Below are 27,914 nucleotides of genomic sequence, written 5' to 3' on the forward strand. Positions count from 1 at the left end.
TTTTCCTTTTTCCTTCCTTCCTTCCTTCCTTTCTTCCTTTTTTTTTTTTTTTTTTTGCTGGAGGGGAGGGAGTATGAATGACCTTTACTGAGTTTATCTATAGGAGTGAAACATTGTACAAAACCAAAAGTTTTTTCCTATAACTTCTGCATCACAATTAAAATCCAAAGTTTTTAAAAAACAGTCAACACTGTCAAAACCCACTACTTCAGAATCAATTGCCTCTTTGAATCACAGTAATAAATATGGTTTAGACTTGAACGCAGAAATTTGGTTAATGGGAAAGCTAATTAAACTTCTAACTTGCTCAAATAGAATTACAGAAAGGTAAAATTATGTTTTTCATAGAGATATACTCCACTGGAATCACCTACACTGGACAGCTGTCAGAGTGTTTAAAGTCCTGAGATAAGAAATCCTGGCATCCCTTAGACTGTATTCTGTTGCCCTTTCTTCCCATTCATTCGGAGATTTGTGGATGTGTGGAATGACACCACCAGCAGCAATTGTAGCCTTGATGAGAGAGTCCAATTCCTCATCTTCACAAGTGACAAATTGCAAATGAGGAGAGGTAATTCCTTTACCTTTACGTGTTTTGATGCATTTCCTATCAATTCAAGTGCCTCTGTGCCGAGGTACTCCAGGATGACAGCGCTGTAAACAGCAGCAGGTGCCCATACCTCCGTGGCTGGTAGTCTTAGATTTCAGGGGTCCATGAAATGACCCACTGGAAACTGCATGCGAGCTCTTTGTGAACAGGACACCGCCTTTGTGTTGGCCTTTCCGGGGTCCTTCCCAGCGTTACCGCCAACCATCCTGAACTCTGCTGAAACTCGAAAAAACAAGGTAGAGATAGGACAAGTCAGACATCCAACGAGAGCCCACCACCTACTCCGTCGCACTGCTTCGACCTGAATACCTATTTCTCGAGTACTCCCTTTTTTCCCGGGAATTGGGTATACAGCAGTTACTGGTCCAGATATGGCTTCTGCCTTCATGGAGTTTAGTTGATGTTGGCAAATATTTATTACACTTTTACCTTGTGCCAGACATTTAATACCATAATCTCATTTAATTTTCATATCAACCCTGTGAGGTAGGTACTATTTTTTCCCCCCTACTTTAAAGATGGATAGTAGAGTTTAGGGCAGTTAAATATTACAAGTAGTAAACAAATTACTGACGAGAATAATTCGATTAGTGACAGGAATGATTCTAAAGGTAAGTGGGATGATTCATGTTTTACTGCAATGGTAGACTCTGCGGACTTTCAATGTTCATGGCTCAAAAGTAAGCAGCAAAAGTAGGAAGTCGCTTCGGTCTGAAAATATTTTCTAAAGATTTCTTCTGAACTCTCAGTCCCCCTCTACTACCCTCCCACCTCCCACATCCTCCCTTGCCCAAATCCTAGAAGGATGGACTTGATGTGAAAACTGAAAGGCTCAGGTACACGTGTGTTAATTTCCGTTATACCTGAGACCCTATTCTTTTTTTCTAGGACTTTGACATTCCGAGACTTGTGAGAGTTGTTGGTCCCCAAATCTGTCGTTCTTAACAAACATTTGGGAGTCTCTTCGTGCTGTAATCTGACTCCAGTTTGAATATAATTTAGATATAATTTTTCTGTTTAGAAACAGTTATCTGGAATTACTCTATTCCACTAAACTAAATGAAAAATATGGGAAGTCTGTGACTTGGTGGCGTTAAAATTAAATACCAAATGGAGACAGGACTTGAAAACTCCCTGACAGACAAAACCATTTAAGCCAATAAGCACAACTGACTCTAACTTGTTTCTTGAACATAAGTTACAGTTAACTTAGGTTTTCTTTCTTGTATATGCCTCTGATAATCACAAACAGACCTGTTATCCTAAAAATGATAAAGGACAATCACTTTTAACAAATCCCCAGCCATCTGGAAACCTCCACTGTAATAACCAATCATTGTAAAGTCTAAACAACTTTCCATTTTTACTTTATAAGCCATCCTGTAATATTCTGTCCCTGAGCTTCACATTAGTTTTAAATTTGAAAGCTCTCAGTTTGTGAACTGTTCTTATATGCACAATAAAATCTTACTAAATACTATTTATTAATCTGGTGGTTTTGATTTTACTGTTTCTGGATTTTTGACAGTGTTATGGGGTGAATTGTGCCCCCCCCATAGTACCCCAGGATGTGATTATATTTGGAACTAGGATTGAAGAGGCAGTTAAGTTAAAATTAGGTCATTCGAATGGGCACTAATCCAATATGACTGGTATTTTTATAAGAAGAAATTAGGACGCAGACACGTACAAAGTGAGGACCATGTGAAGACACCGGGAGAAGGCAGCCCATCTACAATCCAAGGAGAGAGGCCTCAGAAGAAATCAATCTTTCCAACACCTGATCTCAGACTTCTAACCTCCAGAATTGTAAGGAAATAAATTTTAGTTATGCAGGCCACATCATCTGCGGTACTTTGTTATGGCAGCCCTAATACAATTGGCTTCCAAATATGTGCTGAAAGGGTTGTGAATTTTTAATTAGACACATTGAATTTAGACAATATCTTATATCAACAAAGAAGATATCTTCCAAAATAATCAATCTTGACAATGTAGATACACTGATAATATCAGTTATACTCTACAAAGGAGTAAGAAGTAAAAAATTCAGGGTTATGGCCCTTGTTCAGTTGGTGGCAGTTAATGATGTTTATGTGGCCTTAAGCCATTTTCTAACCAAAAATTGGTTCATCAGTATCTAAAATTTGTATAGTTATAGTCTTTTCCTTCATGAAGCTTATAACTAAAGTTATATAAATGGGGACATTTTAATCATAAACTCTTCAAATAAAGTTGATAATTTGTTTTTTTATGTGAAAAATTATATGTTGGTGATACTTATTCTTTGGTATCAGATGCAAAAAGTATGGGACAAGACTATGAAGAGAGAAAAAGAACAGGAAAAGTATTCACTAGATTTTAATTAAAACATTATTTGTTGAGTGTTGCACTCCACTAGAGTGAAAAAATATGTATATATTATAAAAACTAAGACTGCCTTTTGCTCACAAAGAGAAACAGCTGAGTTTTAGCATTTGCATGGATTCAAGATCAGTATTCACTGAGAAAAAGAAACTCCATAGCCATTTGGAAAAGAAAATGAAAATTTAGCTTACTCATCAGTCATTAAAAAACATTCATCATGTGTAATTGGAAAATAAAGATCATCAGGTTTATATTCCAGCCACTTCCAGTTCTTATAAAGTTTAAACTCCCTAAAATTAGAAAGTTGTGCAATGTAACCAAGTATTCACACTGCTACCAGGCAGTATCTGTAGAAATCAGTAATCATGGACCAGGTACCTACTCTGACATTTGAAAGTCTGCAATTCTGGAATTAGAGGATAGAACAGTGACCCAAAGAAATCAGATCTTCCCTTCACCTTCACATCTTTGCATTGATTTGAAATCTAACAACTCTGAGAATCTGAGGAAAGGAAAATCTTCATAACAGATTCATTGATAACCCCAAAGGAGGTTCCCATGCTTTAATGTGCCCTTTCCAAAACAACTCAGCAGGAATAAAGAGAAAGTAATAATTTTAAAGGACACCTGGTTTGCAGCCCTGACAGCCTTTCCTAGTTGTCAGTGAAAAGACCTGTGATTCCAGAAAAGATGAAACCTCAAACTCCCTCTCCAAAATAGTAGGATTTCTGAGTCTATTGCCAGGATCTAACATGAATTTCCACCATCCAATGAACAACAAAACACACTTAGAAAAGGAAAATACAGTGATAGCTCGGTACTCACCGTTAATGCGTTCCAGAACCTGTGACAAGTGTCAAAACTGATGAGTACTGAACGAATTTTTCTCATAAGAAATAATGTAAATAGATATGGGCTAATATGAAGTAATACAGAACCTTAAAACTAAACAGACATGGATAAAAAGGCAATTAATCCCATAAAAATAAAATAAAATTTAACTTCACTTTACCTTTACTGAGAGGAGTTCCTGGCATAATGGGATGGTGGAGAGGTAGAGGAGGAGGAAGAGAGGGGTTAATTGTTGGAAAAGGAGTCCTTTCTCAAGACAATTTCAGGTGATTTCTCAGGGGTTTCTTCTGTTTTATGTCTCTTGGCCTCACTGAACATGGTTGGAGACTCGGATTTAGAGAGTTTCTTTTGAAAAAAAACCTCATAGTTATTGTATTTTTCTCCATACTATTCAGTCCCCTTATATCCTTGACACCTAGCCATCACCACACTGTTGTCCATGAGTCCTTTTTCCTTTTTTCTCAATCCCTCCAACCTCTGACACACACCCACACCCACTAGCTGTCATCTGCTCTCCATCTACAAGTCTGTCCCCTTCTCCTTGCAGTTCAGTTTGTTTGTTAGATTCTCTCTACGAGTGAAATCATATGGTATCTGTCTTTCTCTGACTGGCTTATATCACTTAGCATAATGTTCTCCAGGTCCATCCATACTGTCACAAACAGTAAGATTTTCTTCTTTTTTAAGGCTGAGTAGTATTCCACCATGTAGATTTCCCACAGTTGTCTTACCCACTCATCTACTGATGGACACTTGGGCTGTTTTCTTATCTTGGTGATTGCAAATAATGCTGCAATGAACATAGAGATGCTTATGTTCTTTCAAATTAGTGTTTTGGGTTCTTTTGGATATATTCCCAGTATGGAGGTATCTCCATACTGCCTTCCACAGTGGCTACACCACTGTGCATTCCCACCAACAGCGCAAAGGGATTCCCCTTTCTCTACATACTTGCCAACACTTGTTTGTTGATTTATTGATAATAGCCATTCTCACAGATGTCAGATAGTATCTCATTGTGGTTTTAATTTGGATTTCTCTGATGATTAGTGATGGTGAACATTTTTTCATATGTCTATTGACCATCTGTATGTCCTCTTTGGAGAAGTATCTATTCAGGTCCTTTGCCCATTTTAAAATTTTATTGTATATTTTAATATGCTTTATTGATTATGCTGTTACAGTTGCCCCAATTTCTTTTCCCTTTGTTTCCCTCCACCCAGTGACCTCCTCTCCCTCCTGTTGTCATCCCCCCTTAGTTCATGCCCATTGGTTGTGCATATAGTTCTTCTCAACACATTCCTACCTACTCCACTCCCTCCTAAATATGCTTCTTAATTCTTGTTCCATTTCTCTCCCTTTCCCCCCTTCCCCATCCCAGCTGATCTCTCCCCAATATGTTCCCCATACCTATAACTCTTCTCCTACTCTTGTTGCCTACTTAGTTTGCCTTTGTTTCGGTTACCTAGCTTCTGTTGTTGGTTGTTGTGATACAGTTTTCATTTTATTGTTCATAGTTTTGATCCTCTTTCTCCTAAACAAGTCCCTTTAACATTTCATATAATAGTGGTTTGGATCTGATGAACTCCTTCAGTTTCACTTTGTCCTGGAAGCACTTTCTCTGCACTTCTATTCTGAATGACAGCTTCGCTGGATAGAGTAATCGTGGTTGTAGGTTTTTGCTTTTCATTACTTTGAATATTTCTTGCCAGTTCCTTCTTGCCTGCAGAGTTTCTTTAGAGAAATCAGCTGATAGTCTTATTGGGACCCCTTTGTATGTAATTCTCTTCTTTTCTCTTGCTGCTTTTAAGATTCTCTCTTTATTCTTAATTTTTGACATTTTGATGATAATGTGTCTTGGTGTGGTTCTCCCTGGGTCCAGATTTTTTGCAACTTTTTGTGCTTCCTGGACCTGTAAGTCTATTTCCTTCCCCAAGTTAGGAAAGTTCTGCTTCATTATTTTTTCACATAATTTTTCCATTTCTAGTTCTTCTTCTTCACCTTCTGGCAACCCTTTGATTCAGATGTTGGCCTGCTTATAGCTGTCCCATAGGTTTCTGAGCCTCTCCTCATTTTCCTCACTTTTTGTTTCCTTTTTCTTCACTGGTTAACTATTCCTTCCCTATGTTCTGATTTGTTGATTTGATCTCTCTGGTTTTCTTTCCCTCACCACTAGTTTCATATGTATTTTCATTCATTTCAGCAGGACTAGTCTTTATTCCTTCCCCATTTTGTTTAAGATCTGATGTTGGGTCTGTAAGCATTTTTATAACCAAAGCTCTGAACTGTGCCTCAGAAAGATTTCCTATCTGCTGATCTGTTAGATTAGATATTTGGTATTTGGTCAGCAGCATCACTGGGATCTCTATCATGATCTGTGCCATCTTGACAGTTGTGTGTTTACCTTTGCTTCTTGGGTGGGGCTTTCATACATCCTACGCTATAGGGGGCGGAGCTCTGTGTACTCATCAAAACCGGGCAACCCTTCTCACCACGCTGTGGCGTTTTTGCCGTCCCACTGCCGTGGCTGCTGCTGCCACCACCAGCACAGCTTGACCTCTCCACCCTGGCTTCACTCCTTCTACCCGTCTGGACGAGCACCACTTCTTTATAACTTCATATGTTGGACTTCCATTTATTTTCTGGAACTTCTGGTTATTTCTGGTTTCGCAGTAGTTGTATTCCTTCTTAGTTGTGGAGGGAGATGGAACATGTCAGTCTAGGCCTCCATCTTGCCCAGAAGTCCTTTAGCTCATTTTTAAAAATTGGGTTGTTTGAATTTTTTTGGTGTTGAGTTCTGTCAGTTCTTTATAAATGTTAGATATTAACCCCTTATCAGATGTACTGGCAAATATATTCTCCCATTCTGTGGGTTGTCTTTTTATTTTGTTGATGATTTCCTTTGCTGTGAAAAAACTTTTTAGTTTGACATATTCCCATTTGTTTATTTTTTCTTTTGTTTCCCTCGCTTGGGAAGATATATCTGATAAAATACTGCTATGAGTAATGTCTATGGTTTTGATGCCTATGTTTTCTTCTAGGATTTTTATGCTTTTGGGTCTAACATTGAAGTCTTTGATCCATTTTGAATTTACTCTTGTGTGTCATGTAAGAAGACGGTCTAGTTTAATTTTTCTGACTGTAGCTGCCCAGTTTTCCCAACACCACGTATTGAATAAACTATCTTTAGCCTATTGTATGTGCTTGCTTCCTCTGTCAAATATTAATTTACTATAAAGGTGTAGGTTTATTTATGGGCTCTCTATTCTGTTTCATTGATTGATGTGTCTGTTTTTATGCTAGTACCATGCTGTTTGGATTACTATGGTCTTTCAGTATAGTTTGATATTAGGTAACATGATTCCTCCAACTTTGTTCTTCTTTCTCATGATCACTGTTGCTATGTAGGATCTTTTGTGGTTTCATATACATTTTAAAAATTTTGTTCTAGTGCTGTGAGATACATCATTGGAATCTTGTTAAGAATTGTGTTGAATCTACAGACTGCTTTGGGTAGTATGGACATTTAATAATGTCAATTCTTCCTATCCATCAGCATGGTATGTGCATCCACTTATTTGTGTCTTCTTCAATTTCTTTCTCCAGTGTCTTATAATTTTCCAAGTATAGATCTTTTCCATCCTTGGTTAGTTTTATTCCCAGGTATTTTATTATTTTTGTAGCAATTGTGAATGGGATTGTTTTTCTTAATTTCCCTTTCTGTTAGTTTGTATTGGCATATAAAAATGCAACTGATTTTTGGATACTGATTTTTTTTATCCTGCTACTTTACTGATTTCACTGATCAGTTCTAGTAGTTTCCTGGTGGAATCTTTGGGGTTCTCTATGTACAGTATCATGTCATCTGAAAATAATGACACTTTTACTTTTTCCTTTCCAATTTGAATGCCTTTTATTTTTCCTTATCTGATTGCTATGGCTAGAACTTCCAGTACTATGTTGAATAAGAGAGGTGAAAGCAGATATCCTTGTCTCATTCCCAATCTTAAGGGGAATCCTTGCAGTTTTTGTCCATTGAGTATGCAGCTGGCAGTGGGTTTGTCATATATGGCCTTTATTATGTTTATGTATGTTCTCACTAATCCCAAACTGCTGCGAGTTTTTATTATAAATGGGTGCTGGGTTTTATCAAATGCTTTTTCTGCATCAATTGATATGATCATGCGGTTCATTTTGTTTATGTGGTGAATCACATTTATTGATTTGTGAATGTTGTACCAACCTTGCATTCCTGGAATAAATCCCACTTATTCATAGTGTAGGATCTTCTGGGTGCATTGCTGTATTTGGACTGCTGATATTTTGTTGAGGATTTCAGCATCTATGTTCACTGGGGATATTGGCTTATACTTTCTTTCTTCGTAGTGTCTTTATCTGGTTTTGGAATTAGAGTAATTTTGGCCCCATAAAATGAGTTTGGGACCCTTCTTCCTCTTGAATTTCCTGAAATAGTTTCAGAGGAGAGGTGTTAGGTCTTCTCAGAATGTTTGGTAAAATTCCCCTGTGAAGCCATCCAGTCCTGAGCTTTTGTTTGTTGAGAGTTTTTTTTATTAGTGTTTCAGTTTTACTAGGTATAATCTGACCAGGCAGATTCTCTAATTCTTCCTAATTTTCAAAGATTATACATTTCTACAAATTTATGCATTTCATCCAGGTTGTTCAGTTTGTTGGTATGTAGTTGTTCACAGACTTTTCTTACAATCCTTTGTATTTCTTTGGTGTCATTTGTTATTTCTCCTCTTTTATTTCTGATTTTATTTATTTAGGTCCTCTCTCTTTTTCCTGATGAGTCTGGTTAGAAGTTTGTCAATCTTGTTTATATTTTCGAACAACCTGCTCTTGGATTCTTTGATTATTTTATCGTTTTTTTAAAGGCTCTATTTAATTTATTTCTGCTCTGATCTTTATCATTTCCTTCCTTCTACTCACTTTGGGCTTTGTTTGTTGTTCTTTTTCAAGTTCCTTTAAGTATAAAGTTAGATAGTTTATTTGAGCTTTTCCTTGTATTTTGAGATAAGCTTATAACACTATGAATTTCCCTCTTAAGATTGCTTTACTTGTGTCCCACAGATTTGGGATTGTTGTGTCCTCATTTTAATTTATTTCAAGGTATCTTTTGATTTCTTCCTTGATTGCGTTGTAGACCCAGTCTTTGTTTAATAACATGTTACTAAGCTTCCATGTCTTTGCATTTTTGTTTTTATTTTTTCAGTGTTCTTATGATTGATTTCTAGTTTCATAGCATTGTAGTCAGAGAAGATGCTTGATATGATTTTCATCTTTTTAATTTATTGAGACTTGTTTTGTGTCTTAACATGTAGTCTACCTAGTAAATGTTCCATATGCACTTGAAACGTATGTATATTCTGCTGCTTTGGGTAAAATAATCTGAAGATATCAATTCAATCCACTTGATCTAGTGTGTCACTTAAGGCTGCTGTCTTCTTGTTGATTATCTATCTGGACGATCTATCAACTGAAGTTAATTGGGTGTTAAAATCCCCAACTATGACTGTAATTCTGTCAGTTTCTCACTTTATGTTGATCAAGATTTGCTTCACATATTTAAGTGCTCCTATGTTGGGTGCATAAATGTTTACTCGGATTTTATCCTCTTGTTGGATTATTTCATCATTATGTAGTGTCCTTTTTTGTCTCTTACTATAACCTTGGTTTTAAAGTCTATTTTGTCTGATATAAGTACTGTTATGCCAGCTTTTTTTGCTTTCTATTTGCATGAAATATCTTTTTCAATTTCTTTACTTATAGTCTGTGTGTACCTTTTGATCCTAAATATGTTTCTTGGAGGCAGCATATATGTGGGTCTTGTTTTCTTTTCCATTCAGCTACCCTATGTCTTTTGGCTGGATCATTTGAGCCATTTACATTTAAGGTGATTATTAATAGACATGTATTTAGTGCCATTTTATTGTTAGACTATTTCCCTCTGTTTCTTCTTTCTTTCTTTCTATTTTTCTTCTTCTTAAAGCAAACCATTTAACACTTGTTGCAATATTGATTGCATGTTAACAAACTCCTTTGCCTTTTTCTGTTGTGGGAAGCTCCTTATTTCTTCTTCCATTTTTAATGATAACCTGGCTGGGTAATGTAGCCTTGGTTGTAGGCCCTCGCTTTTCATCACCTTGAATACTTCCTGCCACTTGCTTCTGGCCTGAGATGTTTCTAATGAGTAATCTATTTGGTGCTTTCTTATAGGTAACTACCTGCTTTTCTCTTGAGGCTTTTAGGATTCTCTCCTTGTCTTTAAGCCTTGTCATTTTAATTATGATGTGTGTTGTTTAGACCTCTTTGGGTCCAACTTGTTTGGGACTCCTTGAGCTTCCTGGACTTGTGTGTCATTTTCCTTCACCATATTAAGGAAGTTTTCAGTCATTATTTCTTCAAATAGGTTCTCGATCCCTTGCTCGCTCTCTTCTCCTTCTGATATTCCCAGCATGCAGTTGTTGTTATGCTTCATGTTGTCCAAAATGTTTCTTAAGCTCTCCTTTTTTAAAATTCTTTTTTCTTTTTGCTGCTTTGCCTGAGTGTTTTTTTTTTCTTTACCTTATTTTCCATATCACTGATGTGATCCTCTGCTTCATCTAACCTACTGTTTATTTCTTTCAGTGTATTATTTATTTCAGATATTGCACTCTTTATTTCTTGACTGGTTCATTTATGTGGTTTGTATGTCTTTTTTCACATTGTTGAGTATCCTTATAATCATTACTCTAAACTCTCTATCTGATAAATTGCTTTCCTCCATTTCATTTAGCTCTTTTTTTTTTTTTTTTTAGAACTCTCTTGTTCTTTCACTTGGGGTCTGTTTTTTTCTCCTCTCATTTTGGCTGCTTCATTGTATTTTTTGCCTTAGATGTTAAACTAATCAGTGATGTAGCCTCAGGCTGTAATTGGCAGCACAGTTTAAGCTCCATAGTGTGGGGCAGAGTAATTCCTGTGGGCAGAGCTATTGCTTCCCCTCAGGCTGATGCCATTAGAGGGTAGTGCTCTGCCTGAGAAAGATGGGTTCTGCAGTATAGGGAATCACTCAGCACAATGATCCCGGCAGTTGTTTCTTCAGTTCTCTCCCCAGAGCCACCAGCCCCAGATTTTCCTCAAGCGTCTCTAGTCCACTCTCCCCTCCCTCTGCCAGAGCTCAGGATAAGTGTCTATAAACAAAATTTTATGCATTGGCTCTTTGACAGGCTCTCTGCATCTCTAACCATCTCTCCCTGGCAAACAGAAACCCTGCTGCTTTTCACAGGTAGGTGTTATTTGGGTTCCTTTCTGGCTCTGATGGTTTAGGCTAGGAAGCCCAGCTTGTGGTTTAGACTCCATACTTCTCAGGGGCAACCCCCCAGTCTATAAAATATCTCTCCCGAAATTCACCTGCCACCATGGGAACCCAAGTGTTTCACTAAAAATCTATCAAGGGAAACTTATTTCTGTCTATACTTCAAAATGATTCTAAAGTGTGACGTTGTCTGTTCATTAAACAGGTCCACATTTCAGCTTGCTGAAGCTTTGTCAGGGTGATACTTTTCCTCAGTTTCAAACTTCAACCCGTTTACCACACATTTTGTTTATCCTTGCAGTAGACGCTTCCTCCCTTCTCTCCTCTTCACCTGAAGAAATTCCCTCAGCCACTATCTGTTGCTGCTTTTTTGAAGTTCTTGCAACTCCTCAGTGCTGAGCTCTGCTCTGTGCTCCTCCACTAACTCTCTGACATCTTCATCATTGACCTCCAGGCACTATTGGGCTTCCAGGATCACCCTCAAAGCCTCCAAAGTCCCTTGGAGTTACAGTTTCTGGCCACAATTGCTTCCAGGTAGAGTTCAACAGGCCTCTTCTATGAGAGTAACAAAGTGGTGATTTTAAAATGGTGTAGCAAAGGAGCTCAGCTCCAGGCAGGTTTACTTTGGATTCAGCGAGACTGAAAAACGACAGTGGAGCATTGGAGAGTGAATTCATACCAGTTTAATCTTGTCTTGCTCCTGTGGGCAAGGACAGGAACAACAGGATCTGCCTTTCAATTCTCATGGTGGCAAGCGAGAACAGGGGAGTCACGGGAGCCAAGATCTACACCACCTGAACAGTGGAGACCCATAGATATACATGAACTTAACAAAGGTGGCACCTGGCCAGTCTGATCTGTGTGACGGCATAACACTTAAGCACTAAGAAATTTTCTTCAGATAAGGGTGACCTAGGCAAATGAAAATACATGCGTGTGGAGTCAGGGATCCTAGCTATGGTCACCCTGACATGACAAATGGTCCTTCCAGAACTCTCTGAGTGTCAACTTTGTATCGAGATTACTTCAAAATGCCTCTGGAAAAGGACCATCTTACAGAGTTTTTGAAAGTTGGAAATGACCTGCTGGTCCATGGCCTGGAGCGGAGGAGGTGTGTTAGGGGCCAAGAACTTCACGGTTATGAAACTGAACTCCAGAAAGGCATCCTCCAAGCCTGGAGGGTGAGCAGGAGCACTGTTCATAGTTAACAAAGCCCTCAGAGGCAGTTCATTTTCCTGTAAATATTTTTTCACACTGGGGCCAAAAACTTTGTTCATCCACTCTATAAAGAACCACTTCATCACCCATGCTTTAGTATTGGTCCTCCACGTCATGCTTAACTTGCTTTTTATCACATCCTTTCTCTTGAAAACTCGCGGGTTTTCACTGTGATACACTAGTACAGACTTAACTTTTAAATACCCACTAGCATTCCCATACAACAGAGGAGTTAGCCTGAGCTTCATCAGCTTGTGTCCTGGCAGTGCCTTCTCCTCTTGAGTGATGTAGGCTCTGTTAGGCATTTTCTTCCAGAAACAACTTGTCTCATCACTGTTAAACACTTGTTGGAGGACAAAGCCCTCTCTCTCTCTGCATACTCCCTAAACTCGGTGACATAGCTTTTAGCAGCTCCTTTAAAGGCACTGGCTGCCTCTCCATGCCTCAGCACACTAGAATGCCAGTTCTCTTTTTAAATTTATCAAACCATCCATGAGTGGCTGTAAACACTTCAGTGCTTGCACCACTTGTTCTAGGCTTGTCTTTAAACAGATCCTGCAATTCCCTAGGTTGCTCACAAACTATTGCCTCAGAAATACTGTTACCTGCTGTTTTTCATTAATCCAGATGTAAAACAATTTTTCAACTTCTTCCAATGTCTGTGAATGTTGCTTACTCACAAACTTTGCACCTTTAGCAACACTTGCTGCTTTAATCACTTCCTTATTTCTCACTATTGTTGAGATCATCTTTCTCAGCATTTGGAACATAAGAGAGGTATCAGTCACACCTGCACCACTCTCATACTTAGCTAGGATCTCTTTTTTTCTTTTTGATCATGGTTCTTATTAATTTCCTTTTAGGCTTAATGGTATCACTCTTAACCTTTTTGCAACCCATGATTAACACTTAAAATGCACAGAAGTAGAAGACAGTAACAACAAATGTGTGGGGATTCTGCACTGTTCATGAGCTACCATGGGACTGACACGTCAATCTCTGTTTCATCACAAGAGAGGGGCACCGTGTAGTAAGCAAGTGACGAGTGATGAAGCATTTTCTCTTGTGGGGTGGTGTTGTAACTCGTACAATAAGGTCAATGAGTCTCAAGCAAGTACCGAGTGCTGAAACATTTTCTTTTCTTGTCAAAATGCTATGAGTACCAGGTTTGATGAGATCTGAAGGCAACGAGTACTGAGGTATGACTGTAGTTGATAGAACATCTATCTATGCAATGCTTCCAGGAACAGAATGATCCTTCCTAAATGGGAGTAGATATACAGACTTTTCATCTTTCCTCTACCATGCCTGAATGCATGGGCACTATCTGAGGCAGATTGCAACCCACCTCTAACTACAAAAATTGATCAATATCTACCTGAGAATTGCAACTCCCTGAAAATAACTGGGTAGGATCTAAAAGGGAATCAAGGTGGCCCATTGCATTCTGGGATGTATGTATAAATCCTACCATACCTCCAACTCAGATCTCTACAAAAGATGGGACAAGGATAAGAAGAGTTTTTGTGGCAATGCCCACTGAGGACAGCAGCTTTATGTACATTCCGTCTTTTCAGAGTTTTAGGGCTCTGGAAACTGAGGGAAAGAGAATATGCCATCTTATTCCTTCAGAGTTACAGTAGTTGAAATTACTCTGGTTACATGAAATGAGTCTAGGTCAGGATTTCTCAATCTTGGCACTATTGACATTTGGGGTAAGCTAATTGTTTGCTGTGGATTTCTGGCATGTTCAACGGCATCTCTGGATCTCAGGATGTTTTTTAGCATCTGTGATATCTACTTATTAGATGACAGTAAGGAGCCCTTCCCTCAAGTTGTGAACATGAAAACATCTCCAGATAAAGCCAAATGTCCTTCAGGGAAAAATAACTCCCAGTTGAGAACCATTGGAAGAAGACAATCAAAGATATAGTTGTAGACTTCCGGCCAAGATGGAGGCTTAGACGGACACGCTAGGTCTCCCTCTACAACTATAGTGGAATACAACTACTTCAAAACAAAGGATAACTAGAAATTCCAGAAAATAAAGCTACACGGAAGCCCAACATATGAAGTTATAAACCAGCGGTGCCATCTGGGCAGGTAAGAGTTAAAGAAGGCAAAGCTGCTTGCGGAGCGGCGGGGCGGGGCGGCGAAAAATCCTGGAGGCATTCAAGTCCCTGGCCTGCGCGACTCCTGCGCGACTCCTGCGCGACTCCGGCGCTGGGGAGCAGCCGCAGCATCGCCTTGAACAGTGAGGCCCAGGGGGGCGGGAGGACGGATCCCGGTCTCCTAGCTGAATAACTGTGTGAATCCATCTTGGACCCCCGCCCCCAAAGAAAGCACCACAGGGCTGCGAAATAGGTCGCGCGCCTGCCGGTCGCTGATTTGTGACGCGTACGCAGGCACTGCCCCCTGCTCCCGACAGCCGGCCCAGGAAAACAAAACGCATCTGTCAAAATGAGGCAGGCAACTTTAGAAATACCGGTAACACAACTCACCAGACAGCAGATAGAGAACCTGACAGATGAACAGATAAGAAACCTGTCAGAGGCTCAGTTCTGGGCCATTGTTATCAGGTGGCTTACAGAATTCACAAAAGAGCAGGAAAAAGATATGAAAGAAGCGAAAAACTTTCATAACGAAAGGAACAAAACCACATATGAGACAGATGGTGAGGAATCCAGAGTCCATTTCAACAAACTGGAATATGGAGAAGAAACTAGCAGTCAACCAATGCAGCTAGAGGAAATGGCAAGCAACAATGAGAGGATCAGAAACCTCTGGGACAGCTATAAAAGGCCCAACATAAGAATCATTGGTTTGCCAGAGAATGAGGAAGATGAACTAGAACTTGAAAAATTGAGTGAAAATATAATAAAGGAGAACTTCCCAGACTTGGGGAAGGGAATAGACTTGCAGGTCCAAGAAGCAAGGAGAGTTCCCAAGAGACTGGACCCAGGGAGAACCACTCCAAGACACATTATAATCAAAATGTCAAAAATTAAAGATAAAGAGAGAATCTTAAAAGCAGCAAGAGAGAAGAAAAGAATTATGTACAAAGGGGTCCCAATTAGACTATCAGCTGACTTCTCAAGGGAAACCCTACAGACAAGAAGGAACTGGCAAGAAATATTCAAAGTAATGAAAATCCAAAACCTACAACCACGAATACTCTATCCAGCGAAATTGTCATTCAGAATAGAAGGACAGAGAAAGTGTTTCCAGGACAAAATAAAACTGAAAGAGTTCATTAGATCCAAACCACTGTTATATGAGAAGTTAAAGGGACTGGTTTAAAAAACAGAAGCTAGGGAGATGAAACAAAGGCAAACGAAACAGGCAACGAGAGTGGAAAAGGAACTGTGGGTAAGGGAAATATAGTGGGGGGAGGTCAACAGGGAGGGGGAGTGGGGAGAGGGAGGGAGATGATATAGGAATTGGAGATCATGGTAGGAGGGAATGGAATAGACGGAGAGAGGTTGGGAGGAACTGTAAGCACAACTAATGGACATAATCTAAAAGGGGGGGACAACTGGAGGGAGGGGGCCACCGGGTGGAGGGGAGCAGAGGGAAGGGAAAGTGGCACAAATGTAATATTTTAATCAATAAAACACATTAAATCTTAAAAAAAAAAAAAAAAAAAAAGATATAGTTGTAGATTGTTGAGCAGAGAAAAATGACCTAGGTATATAGATCAAAATGATTACTGAGCTCTAGGCAAAATCTGTAATTGCTGATATTTATTGGCAGCTGATTATATGCTAGATATTGTTTTAAGTGCTTCACTACATTATCTTATTTAACCTCAGACTACCCAGGAGGTAGGTACTATTATGGATGGTTTCCATTTTACAGTTGATGAAATGGAGATAGAAGGGTAAGGCTGGGGCTCACTATTAAGTCAAATTAAATCAAATCTGATTCAATTCTAGACCATCTGCCTCCAGAAGCAGCTTTCTAATCATTAAGCTATAAACATGTATACCTCCATAGTTATTTATAAATTGCAGGGCACTTCCCCAGTTTGATCTTGCCTTCCACCCTGATTCACCTATATTCCATGATGGTTTCTTCCTACGTGATTAACCTCAGACAGGTGAAGAGTCCATTCTGACCAAGGTGGGCAGTACAGTTGTAGGATGAGATATATCATCTAGAGCCTGGCATTCATTTTAATGCTTCAAGGCTAGAATCTAAAACTAAGTTGAGCCACAGCCTTCCTCTACTTCCCTCCACATTTGCCTATAACCCTCGCTTCTGCCTCATTTTCTTCGTAAGTGGTTTGGATAACCTGAGTCCCATTCACTTGGCTGAGACCTCGATCAATCTAGGAACACCTGCTCCAGTGGTTGTTTTCTATTCCTTGTGCTCCCTTGTACTGTATGAGAGTGTTTCCCTTGTGGGACTACCTGCCATAAATAGAACTTTGATCCTCATCAAGCCTGACATTGTTATGACCCTTGGTACACAGTGTTTGGAGTTAATACTGTCTTACCTTCAGAGGCAAGCCCTATAATATAGCCAGTTCCTCTGGTCCTTCCTGCCCAGGCTTCCACCCACAACCCCAGAGCTCTCTCTCAAAGTTCATCCATGACTTCTTGCCAGTCAAGGTGGGGATGCACTAAGCCTTTTTATTTTATTTTTGTTGTTTTAGAGTGTTATTTTGATCTTCCAAATAATTTATGTAGCAAGCATGGTACTTATTATAATCACATTTGAGTAAATTAACTAAGTGACTTTACCTAATGCCACAGTACTACTAAGTGGCAAAGCCAGGACTTAAACCTACGTCATGAAACCAGAGACCTTCAGGTCTTGCAAGGCCTTTAAAAGTCATCTAATCCAACCGAGTTCATCAAACTTGGATCTCCTCTATAACATCTCTGCCAAGTAGTTAACTAGCCTGTGTTTGAATGCGTTCCCGTGCAGAACAGTTCAGTTTCATCTTTGGCTAGTTTTGACAGTCATTTATTTAATTATTCTCATACTGTTTAATCCATTCAATGAGTATTTCAGGGCCTAATATACATGCCAGCAGGTACTATGTGGATATTGAGACAATTTCTGGAAGTAACTTTAAGTTAAAGATAGAAAGTGGAAAGTTCTACAAGACTGGTACTGATAAAGTGCTATGGAAACTGTCAGAAAGTTCTTCTTTTACTGATCCAAAACCTGTCTTACTGTGTAGCTTCCAAAACTTGGTGTCAATACTATTCTTCCCAGCCACAAAGAAACAAATTACTCATTTTCATCATAGCCAGTGTGTCATTCTTCAGTTATTTCTCATAAACAATTTCTTATCTCCTTTTTTTCTTCTGATTACTTCTCTCTGAACCCATTTCAATTTGTTGATTTTTCTCTGGAAGAGTTTCCTTTAGCTGAACAGAATTCAGTGTGGACTGGTCAGAAGAGAAGAGAGGTGGACTACTTTTTCCTCATTCCAGAAAAAATAATTTTATAGAGCATTAAAACTACATTTGCTTTTAGGTGACCACATTCATCACACTAATGTCTCAAACTGACCTTACTATTCATTAACTAAAATTCACCGTGCCAGACATTCAGAAGACAGCATTGCAACAAGGTCCTACTTTTAAATGTCTTACCCTGTGAGATTATTGTAATATTGTTCATATGGCAGAACCCTTACTGCTTAAAGTTAATTAATTATTGTTATTTTTAATTGTGGTAAAATGAACAGAAAATAAAATTTACCATTTTAAAATGTACAGTTCACGGCCATTAAATATATTTACATTGTTGTATAACCATCACCACTATCCATCTGTAGAACTTTTTCATTTCCCCAAGCCAACTCTCTGCCCATTAAATACTAACTCCCCGTTTCTCCTACCTACAGCCCCTGGCAGTGATCATTCTACTTTCTATGCATTTAATACTTTATATAAGTGGGATCATACAATATGTGTCTTTTTGTGTGACTGGCTTATTTCACTTAGCATAAATGTGTTCAAAGTTCATCCATATTATTGCATGTGTTAGAATTTTCTTCATTTTAAGGCTAAAAATACCATTCCATTGTACATATACATTAGATTTTATTTATGCATTCATCTGTTGATGGACACTTGGGTTACTTCTACCGTTGGCTATTATAAATAGTGGTGCTATGAACATGGGTGTATATATATCTTTTTGAGACTCTGCTTTCAATTCTTTGGGGTATGTACCCAGAAGTGGAATTACTGGATCACATGGAATTAATAATTGTTTTTGATACTTAAAGAATATTTTTAAAATGTTTTGCTTGGCTCTCCTAGAGAGTTGTTTGTTTTAGATCTCACTTAGACAGGATATGAAACTTCAGCTCTGAATAAATTAGTATTACTAAGTTTAAAGTCTCTCTGATCAAATCTGATTTACAATGATAGCTAGTGCCAAATTTTGAAAAGCCTGTATTGTAATAGTAAGGACACTAGATTCCAATTACCTGTGGAAAAGTACTGAAGTCTAGATGTCTTTTGGCGAAACACCAATAAAGATAACACTTTTGCATCCTTCTGTATAGGATTTCTCCTCTTTATACAATAAATAACCCATGTTCTAGTGGAGTTGGGACATGCAAATAGCATGTAGATGCAATTATGGAAAACACATGATGTTCTCAGAATTTAAAAACTAAATACTGATTTGGTCTCAATGTCATTTGAGGGCTCCTCCTTAGCCTGTCAAATCTGACAAGCATCAACAGCTGACACACAGATGATGTCACTTGCTCTCATTTGCTCCTCTGTCTACTAAAAGCCAGTGGTGCAAGGGTGCAGTACCTTTGAGAGTCAGTTCTCTACAAGAATAGAATTTGGGAGCTTTAAGCAATAATAAAGAACCCCTGTCTATAGTGAAGTTCTCACAACTTTTTTCTTCCTGGAGTACCAATTCACAGCATTAGACCTTCAGTTCCTTGTTTTATGTAGTGCTCGTATATGTAAAAGGTGTTAACTTATCGCTGTCACTGCATGCATAAATTTGAAAGGTGAATCTTTTAATGATATCCCATGTGGGTTTAATATATCATCTTAATTTACTGAATATCCTTTTTAAAGAGGTAAATCATCAGGATTTTGCAGGATTGTCATCAAACCCAGTTCAATTAATATTTATTAACTCAATAAATATTATCTACTGTGTCTGTCTGCTAACTGCCAGGTATATACTGGTAAACAAAGTTTAAACATGGGGATCTTCCACTTTGAGAGAATACTCTGATTTACATTTTTAAAAAATCTCAATCCTCTTCACCTTAGTAAAGAACATTACTATCTAACCAGCTGCTCAAGCCAGATATCTAGGACTTTTCTTTGGTTTTCTCTCTCTCAAAGCACCACCCCCAATCCAGCCCCCTTCTCTTCAACCTCTAAAACTGATCTTGACTCTACCTACTTCTTCTCATCTCCACTGCCATGATCTGAACCCAGATCACTATCATTTCTAGCCTGGATTAATGTAATTGCTTCAATACTTTCTGACTGGTCTTCCTAATTCTATGATTGCTCCCTTTTCACTCCTGCCATCATTCAGGAACAGTGGCTTCTCATTGCATTTAAAATAAAATCAAAATCCCTAAAATGATATGTCCCTGCCTTTTCCTTCAAACTTATCTCCTGCCTCTCCCTTCTCAGCCCTCCCTGCTCCAGCCACACTGGCAATCCTTTCACTGCCTTGACAATGGTAAGCTCTTAGCCTCAGAGCTGTTGCACATGCTGTTCCCTCTGCCAGGGACATTCCTCCCTTTCCTGGCATTCCCTCTCATCCTTAAGATTTAAGTTTAAATGTTTTCTCTTCAGAACTATTCCTTGAAAATGCTGGATATGTTGCTCCATTAGTGTGTGTGTGTGTGTGTGCTAATCAAGACATCTGTTAATTTTTGGAGTATTTTTTCTCAGTTATTGATATATATAGCATAAAATATTTTCCCAGATGTTTCCCTTTAATTTTTTTTTTTTTTTGGCTTAATATTCTGCTTTAAGTTTCAAGTTAAAAAGCCCATTAATTTTTTCCATTTTGTTTCATGGTACCAGGCTTAGAGGGTACTTCTGCAGAAAACTTATAAATAATCACTTAATTTTTTTTAAACCTTTATTGTTATTCTTAAACTTATCTGGACTTTATTTTTCTCTATAGTGTAAGAGAGAAATTTAACTTTTTCTCCCAAATTGTTGGCCACACAATTTCTTCTCTTCTTCAAGGAGAAGGAGCTGCTATGCATTGGTAAAGTTAAAGGACACTGATTGGGTCATGCCTTCTCAGAGTAAAGTCTTGTAGTAGAGGTTAAATAAGATTGTGGTAGGCATTAGAATAGTAAGATATAAGACTTGGATTGAGCTGGGGGACAGAAGTAGAGGAAATAGTCTCCAGTTTTTTCTTTGGGTAATTAAGGCTAATAAGGTTTAACCAAAGGTGCTTCTTCCCAAGTTCCAGACTATTCCCTCAAGTTCTGCACTGGGGTCTGGCATTCATTAAAGCCTTATCTGGTAATAGTTAAAACAAAAACAAAAACAAAAACACAAGTTTTTTCTTCTTTCTCTGTGCATATGTTTCCCTTGTGGACTTTTAAGGGGAGAGGTTACTGACCTTCTGGTAGAAGACTCTATTAATTAAACCTTCCATTTTCAACCTTAATTGACACATTTGTTTTTAAAAGTAATTTCATTGTATTATCTCCAGTCAAATGAGCATTTACATGGGTTCTACATATAATTTTTATAAAGTTCTTGTGCTAGAATAAAAAGTATTTAATGCTTATGTATATGTAAAATAGGATTATAATACCAAAAGTAGTTTTTAACTGGTTCTAGGCTGACAGCTATAAACTTACCTTGAAATTTTAGTCATTTAATCAAAAGGGAATTGGACAAGAACTTTCAAAGAATAGTACAAATCCATCCCTAAAAGCTACAAAAGAACTCAATGTTCATGCCTATCCAATGGTTGGTCAGTAGGTGATTTTCTTCTATAAAGCCTGGGACACACTGGTACACATACAGTGACTGATGACAAAGGTAATTGGACCACAATTCATGTTATAAATCATGACACAAATTTTTCTTTTTGAGAAATGGATGATAAAATACCTTCTCTGGCTACTATTCTATTGCTGGGTGATACAAATTCTGACACTTTGTCTGCTTTTTATTTTGCAATAGAACTTGGTGAACCTTCAGCTCATTGTTGGCTGTGCATGTGTGCTGAAGATGAAAATGATTAACAGTTTCAGTTTGTACAGAACTTCCTTTCAGAAACTTTTTATTTTTGGCAGGTGTGTGGGAGGGCTGGGGGAAACACATGACATCAAACAGAATTTCAGCAAGGGACCAACAACCCCAATCATGCATTTTTATGTAGATATTTTTTGATCTGAATATTTAGAAACATCTTACCTAGGGCTTATTTTTAGTTCTGTGCTCCATAATTTTTTATTTTACTAGATTTTTTTTTGTTTAATTTTTGGTTATGTTCTACATGGCCTAGTCAAGACATAAGGTGGCTTTCAAAATTGATACAGTAAAAAAGATAAAATGAACACCTAAACAAAACAACCCCATTACAGATAAGGAGGGTTGTGTGTGTATTTAGGTGGTGCTATCTTTTGCTGGGGAAAACTGACATTAGTATCACAAAATTTTAACAGTCTGCATTCTGCCTGACCTAGCAATTCCACTCTAAGGAATTTATCTTAAGGAAATAATAAAGGAGGAGGGCAAATATTTAGCTATGTTCACTATGTGTAGCTTTGTTGCACTGTTGTTTATAATGGCAAGGAATGGAAAATAAATTTAAACATGTAATAATGGGGAAATTGTTTAAATTATAGTATATCAGTTTTGTGAGTACATGCAATTGCTTAAAATGATGTTGTAGAATAGTATTTAATTCTATGTAAGATGTTCAATATACTGCTAAATTAAGAAAGCATACTGTAAAATATTATATATAAAATGAGCCACTTTTAGAAATGTATATATATGCAGTGGAAAATGCCAAAGTATTAGGAACTAAAAATGGATGGTGAAAGAACAGGTCATTTTTAAATTTTATTCTTTTTTAAATATGTATTTTATATATTTTATACAGTGAATATTTGTTATGTTTGTGAAGAGAAACACAAGTTTTATTAACAAGTAGGTAAGAACAGAAAAATGACACAGAAAAATTAAAATGAACTTTGAAATGAGGTTATTTCTCAAAATACATGCAGTAAGTTCTGTACAGATGGGACATACATTTTGCTCTAGGCTTTAAAAAAGCCAATGGAATCAGGGAAACAGAATCAGCTATGATGTCTGTAAGATAAGCGACTATTGTCCTGGCCCATGCGGCTCAGTTTGTTGGGTATTGTCCCATAAACCAAAATGTCGCGGATTTGATTCCTGATCAGGGCACATGCCTGTGTTACAGGTTTGGTCTCCAGTTGGGGCATGTACAGATGGCAGCCAATTGATGTTTCTCTCCCTCTCTTACTTCCTCCCTTCCCCTCTCTCTAAAATAAAAAATAAAAATAAAAAAATTTAAGATATTATAGTATCTTAAATACCTATGAGAGCAATTTGTTGGTCAACAAGTACGTAAGTACATATAATGGATGACATCACCAGGCTTTTGCCTACAACTTAGGATGAAAACAGAATGCTGAAGGCCAATAGAAAGTTAAATACCAATTAGTTTCACGTTATATAAATGGTAGTCATAACGTTTGAAAACACAAACAATACTATTTTATTTTTTATAAGATTTATATTGAGTGAATTATATTATATATCAACTTTACAGCTAGAACGCCCTTGATTACTTACTTCTTCTGGAGTATGCTAAAGGTTGTGGAATAAATAAAAAAATGTCCTATGGAAAATAACCTCACAGGATGATCTGATCATAAATTTCTAGCTGGGCAGGTCAAGGTGGGTAGTCACACCCTAGGCACAAAACTTTCCTAAAAGACTGATCTTTGCCGTAAGCAAGACTTGTCCATTGTTTCTGGGCATCTAGGTTAACACACGTTTGAAATGCCCCTTTTCAGACTCCTCCTTTAAATACCTAAGCACCATTTCAGATCTCTCCTTCTAAAGCATGCAAGAGGCAGTGGATCACTGATTGCTTTCTCAAACCTTCATTTGCTTTTCCTTGCATTCCCTCTTTAATCTAAAATGTATAAAAGAAACTGCAGACGGTTATTCTCCAAAGTACGTTTCTCAGTCTTTTGAGATCTTGCTTCTAGTTTTATTCACTTGGCATTGTAATAGATGATCAATATATAGTATACCTATTAGGGAATATTTGGGAAGTCAGAAAGAAATGGATGAAAGACTGCACTATAGAAATGGAAATAAAAAGTAAACCATGAATGGCCTCCTCAAACCAGTTTAAGTATTTGTTATTATGACTATTGTTGGTGTTGGGGCCATTTAAAGCTATTTTAGTAAATGGATCAGGACATGTTGCTGAGGAAATTGCCATTTTATGTTGGCTCAATTAAGAAAATAAAATAGAGCTTCTGGCCAAGATGGAGGCATAGACAGACACGCTTAGCCTCCTCGCACAACCATGAAAAGGATCACAACCAATCTCACAACAAAAAACACCAGAACTGCCAGAAAACTGAACTGTGTGAAGTCCAGCAACCAAGCATATAAGAAGAAATATTTATCCAGATCGGTAGTAGTGGTGGAGACAGGGAGCCAGGGCAGAGAGGACGTAGTGTGGTGGTGGTGAGGTGGCGGAAGCAGCGAGGGAGCACAGCAGCCAGTGGAATGGGCAGGCAGTCCCACATTCACCTGTGGCAGATAAAAGCTGGGAGGAACCCCTGAGGAGCAGTCCTAGTCCCAGGCCAGACCATGCAACCCAGAGCTCCAGCACCCGGAAAATAAAGCCTCATAGATTATGGCTGTGAAAACCAGTGGGTGTTGGGGTGGTGGAAGAAACTGCCCGTCACTCAGGAGAATCCATTTAGAGGGCCCCCAAGGTCCCAGAACATATGTAAACCCACCCACTCTGGGAACCATCACCAGGGCAACAGCTAGAGGGATGCCAGTTGCTTACAGGAAGTGGGTGAAGTGAGGGAAACGGGGCAAGTGCTGAGCAAGCAGCATTGCTCCCTCCCGCCGCACCCCCCCGCCCTGTACCACAACGTCATGAAACGGGTCGCCCCATACCAACAAATACCTAAGGTTCTGTCCCTTACAACATAACAGGTGCCCCCAGACAGGGAGTCAAAGCAGCTCTACTTAATAAATAGAAACAAACACAGGAAGGCTGCCAATTTGAGGAGACAAAGAAATATGGCCCAAATGAAAGAACAGATCAAAACTCCAGAAAAAGAACTAAGCGAAACAGAGACAGCCAACCTATCAGAAGCAGAGTTCAAATCACTGGTGATAAGGATGCTTAGAGAAATGACTGAGTATGGCAAATGCATGAGAAAAGAAATGAAGGCTATACTAAATGAAATAAAGAATAACCTACAGGAAACCAACAGTGAAGGGAAGGAAGCTGAGGTTCATATCAATGAATTGGAAGATAAGGAAGAAGTAAACAGCCAACCAGTACAGAATGAAGAAACAAGAACTGAAAAAAATGAGGAGAGAATAAGAAGACTCTGGGACATCTCCAAAAGTGCTAACATCCAAATCATAGGGATGCCAGAAGGAGAAGAGGAAGAGCAAAAATTGAAAACTTATTTTAAAAAATAATGAAGGAAAACTTCCCTAACTCAGCAAAGGAAATAGACATTCAAGTCCAGGAAGCACAGAGTCCCAAACAAGCTAGATCCAAAGAGGACCACACCAAAACACATCATAATTAAAATGCCAAAGGTTAAAGATAGAGAATCTTAAAAGCAGCAAGAGAAAAGAAGAGAGTTTCCTACAAAGTGGTTCCCATAAGACTATCAACTGATTTCTCAATAGAAAATCTGCAGGCAAGAAGGAACTGGCTAGAAGTATTCAAAGTGATGAAAAACATACAACCTAGATAACTATCAAGCAAAGTTATCATTTAGGATTGAAGGGCAGATAAAGTGCTTCCCAGACAAGTAAAGCTAAAGGAGTTCATCATCACCAAGCCCTTATTATATGAAACATTAAAGGGACTTCGTTAAGAAAAAGATTAAAACTATGAACAGTAAAATGACAACAAACTCACAAGTATCAACAACTGAATCTAAAAACAAAAACAAACTAAGCAAACAACTAGAACAGAAGAAGACTCATTGATATGAAGACCATGTGGAGGGTTCTCAGTTGGGTGGGGAATGGAGAGAATGAGGAAAAAGGTACAGGAATTAAGCATAATAGGTAGGTACAAAATAAACAGGGGGATGTTAAGAATAATATAGGAAGTGGAGAAGACAAAGAACTTATTTGCATGACCCATGGACATGAACTAAGGTGGCAGGGGGGACGATGCTGGAGGGAAGGGGAGTACTGGGTAGAGGGGGGCTAAGGGGAAAAAAATGGGACAACTGTAATAGCACAATTAATAAAATATACTAAAAAAAAAAAGAAAATGAAGTACTGTGGATATCTTCACTGATCATAACTTCCCAGAGTTCTGGCTGTTTACTTGGTAAGGAAGCTTACAGTACTTAATTTTGTAATTTAGACATCATTCCTATTCACCTCCAGTCTTGAGTCTTTGATAAATAACCTTTCCCTCAAGATGAAATTTCATTTGAAAAACACTTGAGCTATGGGTCAGACATGTATACTCAAATGCTGATTGATTATAAACCTCATATTTGACACATGAAAAGAGAATTTTGTTTTTCTCCTTCTCAGGTCCCCCCATCCTACCATGACTCCTCTTCAGCTATTCCCCCAGTTCTTTGGATGATATCATCTTTAAATTGGGATTATGCCTATAAACCAAAGCTAATTTTAGAATGTAATAAGGACTAAAAAGCACTTATTTGAGCAAAAGGAGCTGCAGCCTGGAAGACACAGATTCAGGTAACAACCTAAAATACGTTCCACTGAGACAAAAGGGAAACCATCTTTTCATAAAGTTTCTGACCAACATCCCAATTTTATGCAAATGAGACCTCCAAATTGTGCAGTTCTGATTGGTCAGTATAGATGCAAAGGAGGATAAAATATGTATAGTTCTATTGGATGAGGCAGGTCTCAACCCATTGGTATAAAAAGGAAATTAGGTTTTCTCTGCAGTGGTTGACTCAGGGTAAACAAACAGTACACTGTGAGAAGCAGTGATTCAGTATGAGGGCCTTCCCACATACAGAGTAGGTGAGGAGACCGTTAGCAAATGGCCCCTGGACTCTTACCCATAAAATGTGGGCCCTCAGTTGCCCATGGGAAGTCATGGTTCACATCAAATGAATCTTTCTTTTGGTGATCCACGTGTCTTTGTAAGACTTGAATTTTGTGAAATGTCCATCCTTCCGGAGGATAAGGGAATATTGTTTCTAAATATGTCCAGTGTGATTGAAACTTCAAAAGCTATAATTATTTTCATAGATTAACTTAGCTGACAGGAGCATCTGACAACTTTCTTTGTCACTGAGAGTTTATATGCCAATTAACAGTTTCCCATCCCCAGGATACACCCGTCCTTAGAACGTTTTTTCTGCTGAGCCAATCTATTAGATTCCCAGAGCAGGTGATTGCAGACCTGACCTGATTTGAACATCTTTGTGAAGAATCTGGCCTCAAATGATCCGGTTCAAATGCCAGGTTACAGAAATTCTTCCACTAAGAAAGTCATTCCTTTGGGTTTAAAGTAGTGCTTGCACAGTGTTCTACTTCTGTGTTTCAAATTGAAGGGTTGATGAGGATCAGCAGACATAAGAAGTCACTTTTGTGAGAATGTTTTCTTCAAAAGATTTTCTGTACATCGGACAGGAACCAGGGGATCTCTGAAAGAATTTTGACCTTGCTTTCAGGAGAAGCGAGCTCTGAAATTCAGTGCCAGGAAGGAATAAGTTCTATATCCATTTGTGGGTTTTAGGCCATATGGTGTCTTTCAGATTAGATTCAAAATGTCCTGCTCATGCTCCTCCAGCGGCCAAGGCCTCCTTGCTTCTGCAGCACAGTTCCCCTCGACCCCCAACCCTGTAAGGAGGGCCAAGACAGCCCCCGCCGCTGTCCGCGACCTCCTTCCTGCCTCTACCACCGCGCAGACCCGTGTTTCGGCTCCGCGCTTCTTCCAGTCCTCTCACGGCGAGTGAAACATAAGACTGCTAAACCGTGGACTAAAACGCTTAATAACCCACCCTCACTTGTTACTCGTTAACTTTGCCCCCCATGACCAAGGCTATGGTCGTCTCTGCAGAAATAAGACCCGGAGCCCAGAATGTAAAAATAAAAAAACAACCACCACCATCGATCAGCTCAGTTTGCTTCCCCGGCAGTGAAAAGCAATCCTCTTCCCACACCAACGCTCTGTGTTCTGCAGTCGGATCTTGGCCGATTTACGCCCGCAATGCCGACCCTTTTGTGGGCCCGCAAGTCCTCAGGCAGCTCCTTCCCGGGCCTCTCCTCCTCCTCCCGCCCTCGGACCTCGCCGCCCCGCCTTCGGCTC

At 38.7% G+C, this 27,914-nt stretch overlaps 1 pseudogene across 1 annotated transcript; it reads right to left on the reverse strand.

The window, feature by feature from the left end:
• Positions 1–355: 355 nt before the first annotated feature.
• On the reverse strand, positions 356–27,859 carry LOC150019255 (histone H2A.Z-like; annotated as a pseudogene). The gene is made up of 2 exons (XR_016509244.1): positions 26,659–27,859; positions 356–832 (listed from the first exon to the last, which is right to left on the reverse strand). The product of XR_016509244.1 is annotated as a histone H2A.Z-like (transcript).
• Between the last annotated feature and the right edge of the window lie 55 nt (positions 27,860–27,914).

Source organism: Furipterus horrens, unplaced genomic scaffold (genome assembly GCF_987537825.1).
Source record: "Furipterus horrens unplaced genomic scaffold, mFurHor1.1.pri manual_scaffold_2, whole genome shotgun sequence".
Classification (NCBI taxonomy): Eukaryota; Metazoa; Chordata; class Mammalia; order Chiroptera; family Furipteridae; genus Furipterus; species Furipterus horrens.